The 10,055-nt window shown below is 42.4% G+C and overlaps 1 long non-coding RNA gene across 1 annotated transcript; it reads right to left on the bottom strand.

The window, feature by feature from the left end:
* Positions 1 to 269: 269 nt before the first annotated feature.
* Positions 270 to 7,476, bottom strand: LOC144064993 (uncharacterized). The gene is made up of 3 exons (XR_013296940.1): positions 5,665 to 7,476; positions 5,526 to 5,583; positions 270 to 1,159 (listed from the first exon to the last, which is right to left on the bottom strand). It is a non-coding gene; the product is annotated as an uncharacterized LOC144064993 (long non-coding RNA).
* Between the last annotated feature and the right edge of the window lie 2,579 nt (positions 7,477 to 10,055).

Below are 10,055 nucleotides of genomic sequence, written 5' to 3'. Positions count from 1 at the left end.
TTGATGACTTTAATCTCATATTACTAGTCATTTCTTGTAATATTACAACTGTAATTCAGGTTTTTTCGAGGCAAATCGCAAATTTAATTTTGTTGTTTTAGAATTCTAAAATTCTAGAGAATGACTATTCTCGTGAAAGTACATCTTTTTGTCATTTTTATATGGAAATAAAATATATATAATAATATAAAATATACCGTAATTACTCGAATATAACGCGCACTCGAAAATAACACGCAGGTAATTTTGGGCCAAAAACATCTGGAAAAACGCAGTACTCGAATATAGTGCGCACCTAAAATTTCCCGCTGACGAAAATCAGAAATCTTACCTTTTTTTCTTCGTTTCACGATTGTTTTGTTCAAAACCGGATAGAGAAATCTTCAGGTACGAGCGTGTCGAGTGTCGTGCAGTTGTTGGAGTTATGCGTTTGAATTTTAGGGCAATAGATGATACACAGAGTGGACAAACATATCATGTAGACATGTTATGTTGCAATACCTTTTAGACTTCCTTGAACATTGACTACATTTCAATTGACAATACCATGTTTTAATTCAAATATCTATTGTCATTCTCAAACAAGAAAAGGAACATACAAATTGAATAAATAAATGATTTGAAGATATGCACAATGGAAAAGACTATCACATGTAACAAGGGAATGTACTGCCCCCCGTTGGACATATTTCTAAATACAAGTACGTACTACACTACAATGTAGTATTCTACTTTCCAGCTTATTAATGCAGGATTGTGATGTTTGTGAGGCTTGACGATCTTTAATATACGTGTATTTTGAATTCAAAGTTGGAAATTGCACAATGTCCGTGCGTCAAAGTGAGTTTGACAATGCTTTTTTCGATCGAAAATTTGTAATTTATTTTAGTTATTGATTATAACACGCACCCCCAACTATTGGAATTAATTATATAGCAAAAATATGCGTGTTATATTCGAGTAATTACGGTATTTCTCATCTCCTCTTCTTCCGCTTATCCGAAGTCGGGTCGCAGGGGCAGCAGCTACAGCAGGTAAAGCCAGACTTCCCTCTCAGCTCAGCCTCTTCATCCAGCTCTTCCGGGAGTATCCCAAGGCGTTCCCGGGCCAGCCGGGAGACAGTCTCCCCACATTATCTCTAAGGGAGAGTCTGGACATCCTGCGGAGGAAACAAATTTCAGCCGCTTGTATCCGGGATCTCGTTCTTTCAGTCACGACCCTCAGCTCGTGACCATAGATGAGAGTCGGAACGTAGATCGACCGTTAAATAGAGAGCCTCGCCTTTTGGCTCAGCTCTTTCCTCACCACAACGGACCGGTGCAGAGTCCGCATCATTGCAGATGCCGCCCTGATCCGCCTGTCGATCTCCCGCTCCATTCTTCCCTCGTGAGCAAGATTCTAAGATTCTTAAACTCCTCCAACTGGGGAAGGACTTGATCCCTGACCCTGGCCACCCTTCTCTAAGTGAGGACCATGGTCTTGGATTTGGAGGTGCTGATTTTCATCCCAACCGCTTCACACTCGGTTACGAATCGTTCCAGCGAGAGTTGGAGATCACGGTCTGATAAGCCAACAGAACCACATAATCTGCAAAAAGCAGGGATGCAATACTGAGGCCACCAACCAATGCATTCCTTTTCAGGGGAGTGAAAATAACAGTAAGAGAAAAGAGACCAGTGCAATTCAAACTACATGATTCAATCTGGGGCACTGATGTTCCTAATGACCATAAATTGTGATCAACCCCCCAGAAAATCATACTGTCAGCACTTCCCCAGCTTGGAGTGGGTAAACGTATGCTCCCTGTAGAGACACTGAACTATCGTTCGTTAACCAAACTGTCAAAGCCCTACAAGGTATAGCTGATTAATTAAAAGCCCTTAGGGAAATGGAGTTTGAGGAGCAGATGGTCCTGGATTTTACAACAGCCAAGGATGGAGGTGTGTGTGCCATAGTCGGAGAACACTGCTGCACCTTCATCCCAGATGAAACCGGCGACGAAGGTAACATTACTCATGCCATAGCTGAAATGAAAGCCCTCTAGCCAAAACCATGTCCCAGGATCACTCAGCCATAGGTACATCACTGTGGTCATGGTTAACAACCGGATCATGGTTTTCTCCTGATTACATTTGTTGCGGTTTTGCTACTATTCTGTATTTTTTCTGTGTATATTCCCCTGTGTGAAAGCTATGATTCAAAACACAATCCAGAACACGCTAGTAGTTTACAGTGACATACAGCACCACTGCATGGCAAACCATGCTGGAGATTCTCGCACTCCTTTGAAGTGTGACGAATCCCAGGACGCCAACTCAGTGTAAATGTGCTTGTCTTGACTTCGCTCATTAAGATGGTGCCCTGACAAGTGACTGTTGTTTTCCATACCCTCCAAAGAGTAACTGATGATGATGTTTGTATTCTAAACCCGGAGAGGAGGGATACAAATTGATGTGATTAATAAAAAATATTATAGTTACTACGGGGGAAATGTGAAATAATCTTGAGTAAATAATCTTCAGTAAACAAAAAGAATGTTTCAATACGTGTCATAGCTTTCAATACGTGTCACAGCCTTCATCCGTATCACAGCCTTCATCCGTGTCACAGCCCTGCATCTTTGTCATAGAGACTTTGTATGTCACGCAATCTTGTCCTAATAAAACTGTTGATGCACAAAGGAGTCGGAGATTGGAGAGCGGAAACAGTCGAAGATGACCGGAGTCTTACGCAGAGTAACTGTCTGTTCTCTCTCCGTGCTCCCCTTCTGCAGAAGCGTCAAAATCTCACTCATCTGTCTTGTGTTCGACCTTGTTGAATGCTCACCGTGTACCTGACAGAACACCACTCGGGTTTTGATCAGGGAGGCCGTTCTTCCCAATCAGTCCTCTCCAGGTCTCACTGTCATTGCCCACATGAGCATTGATGTCCCCCAGCAGAATGAGGGAGTCCCCTGAAGGGGCACTCTCCAGCACCCCTTCACCCTCAAGGACTCCAAAAAGGGTGGGTACTCTGAACTGCTGTTTGGTGCAAATGCACAAACAACAGTCAGGTCCCGTCCCCCCACTCGAAGACAGAGGGATTCCACCCTCTCGTTCACCGGGGTATACAGGCACCGAGCTGGGGGACAAGTATGCCCATACCCGCCCGGCACCTCTCACCGCGGGCAACTCCAGAGTGGAAGAGTGTGCAACCCCCGTCGAGAGGAGTGGTACCGGAACCCAAGCTGTGCGTAGAGGTGAGCCCGACTATGTCGAGCTGGAATTTCTCAACCTCATGCACTAGCTCAAGCTCATTCCACGTCCCAAGAACCAGTTTCTGCAGCCGGGGATCGGTCCGCCAAGGATCCCTCCTTTGGCTGACACCCAACTGTCGGTGCACCCTACCTCTTTGGCCCCTCACAGGTTGTGAGCTCATGTGAGGGGGAACCCATGTTGCCTCTTCGGGCTGTGCCCGGCCGGGCCCCAGGTCCCACCAGACGCTCGCCATCGCGCCCCTCCTCCGGGCCTGGCTGCAGAATGGCATCCTGATGACCCGCGTCCGGGCGAGGGAAGACGTAGTCCAATAATGTTGCTCATCACAAGAGGTCTTCTTAGCCATTCTTCGCCTGGTCCCTCACCTCAGACCAGTTTGCTATGGGTGACCCTATCAGGGGCACAAGGCTCCAGACAACATAGCTCCAAGGATCACTGGGACACACAAACCCCACCACCACAATACGGTAATGACTCGTTGGTGGGGATAAAATATATATTTACCGTATTTTCCGGACTATAAGTCGCACCCGAGTTTAAGTTGGACCGGCCAAAAAAATGCATAACTAAGAAGGAAAAAGTCGGACTGGAGTATTATAAGTCGCATTTTGGGGGGAAATTTATTTGATAAATTCCAACACCAACAACAAAAATGTGATCTTGAAAGACAATTTAAAATTAAAGAGTTTACGGTATACTAACGTTACATTACTGACATGCCTGGTAATGTCAATAACGACGTAACATATTAAGAGCTATTCAGATAAGTGTAGCATAAAGAACATCCTAACAAGTTTACCAAACTATCAATTTCACTCCTAATCACTAAATCCATCGAAATCTTCATTCTCTGTGTCACTTTTAAACAAATCCCCCACCTCGGGAGATAGATGCGATTAGCTTATTTTGTTTTCTTCATTTCAGTAAAAGTTACCTCCGCTTTTCGCCAGTCCCTTACAAGTTTCTCGCTAACTCCAAACTTTCTTTCTGCTGCTCGATTACCGTTTTCGGCTCCATATTTCACTGTTTGAATGAAAAAAACTTGAAATTATGTAATAGTGTTAATAATTTCACACAAGTTGTACCAGAGTATGAATCACACCCAAACTATGAAAAAAACTGATTTATAATCTGAAAAACACGGTAATAATATATAATAAAATATTTATAATAATAATAATAAAAAATTGAATATTGTAAAATGACTTTTCTCATAAGGCTCAACTCCTTATAATAAACTATTTACTATTATGAATGTTTTGTTCGCCACATCATGACTTATCTCTCGTCATAGTGCTGTCAGTTACCGTATTTTCTCGCACATACGCCATATTTGTCACTCAAAAAAAGGATGCCAGAATCAAGGGTACGGCTTATATGTGCACAAATTAGACTCGACATGCATCAAACTGCAAGGTTACAGAGATGAAATGCCATAATGCTAGACATTGCGACCGATACAGTCATTTATTTAAAAATAGAAAATAAAAACATAAAATGCTAAACAAAATTTATTTTGACGTCTATGAATGAAATTCAAGAAAAAATACTCTATCTTCCATAATACGTGAAAAAACGTGGCCGCCATTGCTTGCTCAGGGCGTCGCCATCATACCGTAGTTAAACGTGCTGTGACTGGCCAGACGAAAGGATCAATACAAATATATAAATAAAGCCTTGATACGTGTTTGTAGTGTTTACCATGTCAGCACATCCCAATAGTTGTCAAGGCTGATCGAACGAATTGTGGTCGATCATTAAAATATCAGCCTGCATAATGTGTAATGCTATTATTGCACCCAGAAACTTAATGAAAAGTAGACTGCTACGGACACACTTCCTAGTAGTACCGCTCACGTGACTTCCTTTTTGAATTTGTCTAAGTGCAGGCAACACCCTTTAACATATACTTTCAGCCTTTCGATTCATACAGTATTTCAGAAATAACACGTGCGATGATTTTTCTCAAGATTTTTCCTGCAAAGTAACACATTTGTACTTGCTATTAAAACCATGAATATGTAGCCGAAAAGTGTGAATCAGGGGGCATCTTATATAAGAGAAATAGTAAAATTCAATAATTTTAAGGCAATTTTAAGGGTACGGCTTTTACGTAGAAATTTGGTTTGTAAGGTGACAATTCTGAAAACCTGATTTGAAGGGTTGTGTTCCTGGCAACAGTGAGACAGAAAAATAAAAACACCAACTTCAAAAACTCCGGACCTGAAAATACTATTTATGCAATGTGAGAGACATTAAGACTTGGCTAACCTTCAGGGGGAGGGAGGGACAGTCTCCTTGACAGTAGATGTAACAAATGATTGCAATTCTGAAAAACAAATAACATTTGGGGAAATTTGTTAATGGCAAAACTATTTTTCAGCAAAAAAACTGATGGTAGGTGGTTTACCCTGATAATCTCCGGTGGCATCATGGACCTGCTCTGTGTTTAGGGAGCTTGATGGAGCACTCTCAGGCTCAGTAACTTCAGACTCGGCACCTTCAGCCTCAGTGGTTCCATGTTGCGGTGCTATGAAAGCTCTGATACTTTGATCCTCAGATTCGCTGTTGCTGTCCTTTTCTTCAGCATCACTTAGCCTAATTTGATCTAACAAATAAATACAGAACAGCCACATGAAAAATCGAATATGTACATCCAAATCTGAAATGATTTTAGAAAAAATAGTCATACCTCTACTTACGAATGCCTCTGGGTACGAAAGTTTCAGGTTACGAAATTTTTTATATCCAAATGAGTGACACGAGATACGAAAAAGATCCAAGTTATGAACTAAATGCATTTCCCTATCCGTTATTTTATTTTGTGTGAGAAAATATGTGTCGCATTGCATTTGAACGGGTTTTTAAAATTATGAACTTGGGAGACTGTGGCCACATGCTTTTTTAGTTGTGTTGACCTGAGATACTTGGGTGCTTTGCACTGCGTTTGTTTGCATAAACACGCAATCAGTCCTGTCCGATGCAATGGCTCATCGAATTGGGTCTTGCAAACAGGAAGACATTTGTGTCGCAAATACCACAATCAATCCTTTTATTCACCAAAAGAGACACCACATCCACCATACTTGTTGTGAGAAGAACAGAAACCTTTCTGCCTCGTTTTTCCATGATCTCAACTCAGCCAAAGTAGTTGCAGAGCTTCTGTTCAATCTTTGACAGACCCATTGCCACATCTTCATGTAGTTTGGTGCAGTGTCCTTCATAATAATAATAATAATAATAATAATCGGACATAGGCCCTGTCATCATCATCAACAACAAAAGCCTACTTGTCATCACACCCAGAAACTGCATATGACGAAATTGGTAGTGCTTCTCCACAAGGTGCGTTTACTCGGCAAAAGACCTAAATAAGTGATAGTTACGGACTTGTAATTTGGCATTCTGCATTTATGGATACAGGTCACTTACCTCTCACTGTCTTTCACTTACCTTCAGTCAGCTAGTATGAAAAGCTGTTTGGGTGGTGATCTGCCTCGATCACCACCCAAACATCTTTTCATATTACCTCAGAAGGGAATGTGTGTTGTGTTACCGCAAATTTAGAGTTCTGATGGATGTGGGGAAAAACTGTCCTTAAGCCTATTTGTCCGTACTTTGTGGGACCTATAGCGTCTGCCAGAGGGCAGCAGCTGGAACAGATTGTGACCAGGGTGGTATGGGTACCCTATGATGTTCCTGGCTGTGCTGAGTAACGAGGGCTGGCAATGTCTTCCAGTGAGGGCAGAGAGCAGCCGACAATCCTCTGGGCAGTGTTAATCACTTTCTGCATGGCCTTTTTGTCTGCCGCCGTGCTTCCAGCGTACCACACTGTGATGCAGTCCGCCAGGATGCTCTACAGTGGTTCTATAGAAGGTTATCAGAAGCTTGGTGTCCAAGTTGTTCCTCCTAAGTACCCTGAGGAAATGGAGTCGTTTCTGAGCCTTCTTCACTACTGCCGTGATGTTTGTAGACCATGAGAGCTTATCCGTGACGTGGACCCCCAGGAATTTAAAGGACTGGACCCTGTCTACACATACTCCATTTATGAGGAGTGGGGCCAGTATCTGTGCCGTGTTTGCGAAAGTCCAGGATTATTTCTTTAGTTTTCGTGGTGTTCAGTGTGAGATTGTTCACCGAGCACCACAAAGACAGTTTGTTGACCTCATCTCAGTAGGCCGACTCATCCCCTCCTGAGATGAGTCCAACCACAGTGGTGTCGTCAGCAAATTTGATGATGGCGTTAGACTGGTGGGCGGGTGTACAGTCGTATGTGTACAGGGAGTACAGAAGAGGAGTCAGTACACAGCCTTGAGGAGAGCCAATGCTCAGTGTAATGGAGGAAGAGAGGTGGGGACCAAGTCTAACAGTAGAAGATTGGAAGATTGTCAGGCGCATTTTTGAAACTCCCAGCACGCCTTCTATTAAAACAATTATTTGCGCCAGCGTAACTTGTGCAAGATGGGAATTGTAATATATTGATACTATAACTGGTTAGTGGCCTCAGATTATACAAGTGTGTTTAACCACCGCCACCATTGTGTGGACCATTGTGTAATACAGCGTGACCCGAATGTTGAGATGTTTTTGGAGTGTTCTGTGTGTTGCAGTAAAGAGCTGCACACGTGTGAAACTTGGCTTCGCCGTCTATTGCTGTTATGGATATATTAACAGTTATATAAAGTGCAAAGTTATCACAGTTAAGACTATTGACCTCTTCCTTTAAAATGCAAAAGCAGCTTTATGCTGACTTTTCAAGGTACTGATGAAACACCTTAATGTCCAAACATTTGGAGACACAAGCTCTGATCACTTAGAGCTCTGCAGCTTCTTAAACATTTCAGTGGACTTCATTAATACCTCATTCTCTGCGGCAGTATCTTGTCACAATATATCAATTGGTGTATGGAAGCTATTTACTGTCATGAAACAAGACCAAATTCGTTCCTCTGACATAGATCCCTACAATGGACAATTTCACAGGGTCTGTCATAGTTTCAGAGCAAGGGGTGTCTTGTATGAGTGAGTTTCTTCATTAAAATCTGAAACTTTTTTACAGCTTGTGTGACATGCTAGTGTTTGATTTATTGGCGATCGCGTGTTGAGGATGTCCGGCTGGTTTGGATTGGATGTGTGTCGATGTCCGATTGTTGATGCCTTGATCCACATGGCAAGTGTGAAGTGTTAAAGAGTAGGTCGGTGTTCGATTATTGATGCCTTGTTGCACATAGCTTGAACCATGGGAGATTTTCCTCATTTCTCCCTGTGTTTCAAGGTATGCTGGTTGTTGTAGAGGCCGGTTGAGTTTGTGGTTTGCACAATACACTGTTTAGCGTGTGAGAAAGAAGAAAATGTTTAGTAATGTTTATTTACTTTTGAATTGCGAGCGTGAATGTGTGAGTCCCGGGTCAAGCACATGTATGTAACATTTAGTCAGTGGCGGGCCGTCAGGGCCTTCAAGGCCTTTTCTGCTGGCCTAAGAAATATCTGAATCATATTATATTTTGTCCATCAATACTTATTATTCCAAATGGTCTGTTAGCTTCCTTTCATTGCTTTCCCCCCTGGTTGCACTGCTTCCAGATGTGTGTTTTCATATTGAAGCATTTAACCAATCACATTTCAGCCATTATTTGTTGCCAGATCAGATCTGCCTCAAAGCCTTCACAATCAGTTCTTGCGGGCTCTGCTGCATTAAACTAGACTGTTGCTTTTAACCAATCAGATTTCGAGTTGGCAACCCCACAATGATTTTTCATAGGCGTTAGCATTTTGCTGGCTGGTACATGTCATTGCTTTCACAAACTATGATTGGCTAGTAGGCGGGCCAAAGCAGTACCCGAGGCAGCCGAGATCGCAAACTCCACCCACTATGGCCGACAGAAGCAAAAACAAATGGATTCTGTTTGCTCACAAAGCTATTTTCCAGACGGACTTTTCCAGAAAAAAATGGACATCATTAAGAAAGGGCGGTCAACTCCGAAGCTAGCAAGCCTGTTACAGCTGGGAAAATGGTGTGTGGGGCACTTTCAGTGCGCTAACTTAGCTCCACAAGCAAATAGTATATTGTTGTGTTGATTTAATGCTATTTTCAAAACGGACTATGCCGGAAATATGACAGGACAGGCTCGACTTTCATCATTAGCTTCGATGGCGATAGGAAAGAAGGAAGAAAGAAAGGAGGATGGATATTGTGTAAAAATGATTTTGGTGAGTAAAATATGGCTATATTCCTAAATAATATTTCAATTGTGGGCCAAGTTCTGATATCTGAAAAGCTCCAGTGTTTGTATTTAAGCTCCAGTGTTTGTATTTAATCACAAAATGCTGCTAGGAAGTGGATTTTACCCCAGTTTAATTTTTGGCGTTTCACCATTGACGTCCATCACTGTCTTTTCCCGGGAAAAATCACCCCCCTGGCCTGGTTGCAATGTCTCAAAAGCTCCAGTATTTGTATTCAATCAATAAATGATGCTAGGAAGTGGATTTTACCTAATTTTAGTGCATTTTTTTGTCATTTCACGTATGGATGTATCGACGTTCATCGCTGTCTTTTTACCGGGGAAATGATACTCCGGGCCCGGTTCTGATGTCTAAAAAGCTCCAGTATTTGTATTTAATCAATAAATGCTGTTTTCGGCTGGATTTTACCCCATTTTCGGGCAATGTTTGCCCGTACGCCATTGACATTCATCGCTGTCTTTTCCCGGGAAAATCACCCCCTGGCCTGGTTTTAATGTCTGAAAAGCTCCAGTATTTGTATTTTTGTATTTAATCATGAAATGCTGCTAGGAAGTGGAT

The sequence above is a fragment of the Stigmatopora argus genome, chromosome 19, assembly GCF_051989625.1.
Source record: "Stigmatopora argus isolate UIUO_Sarg chromosome 19, RoL_Sarg_1.0, whole genome shotgun sequence".
Lineage (NCBI taxonomy): Eukaryota > Metazoa > Chordata > Actinopteri > Syngnathiformes > Syngnathidae > Stigmatopora > Stigmatopora argus.
This window is presented reverse-complemented; position numbering and strand designations above follow the sequence as displayed.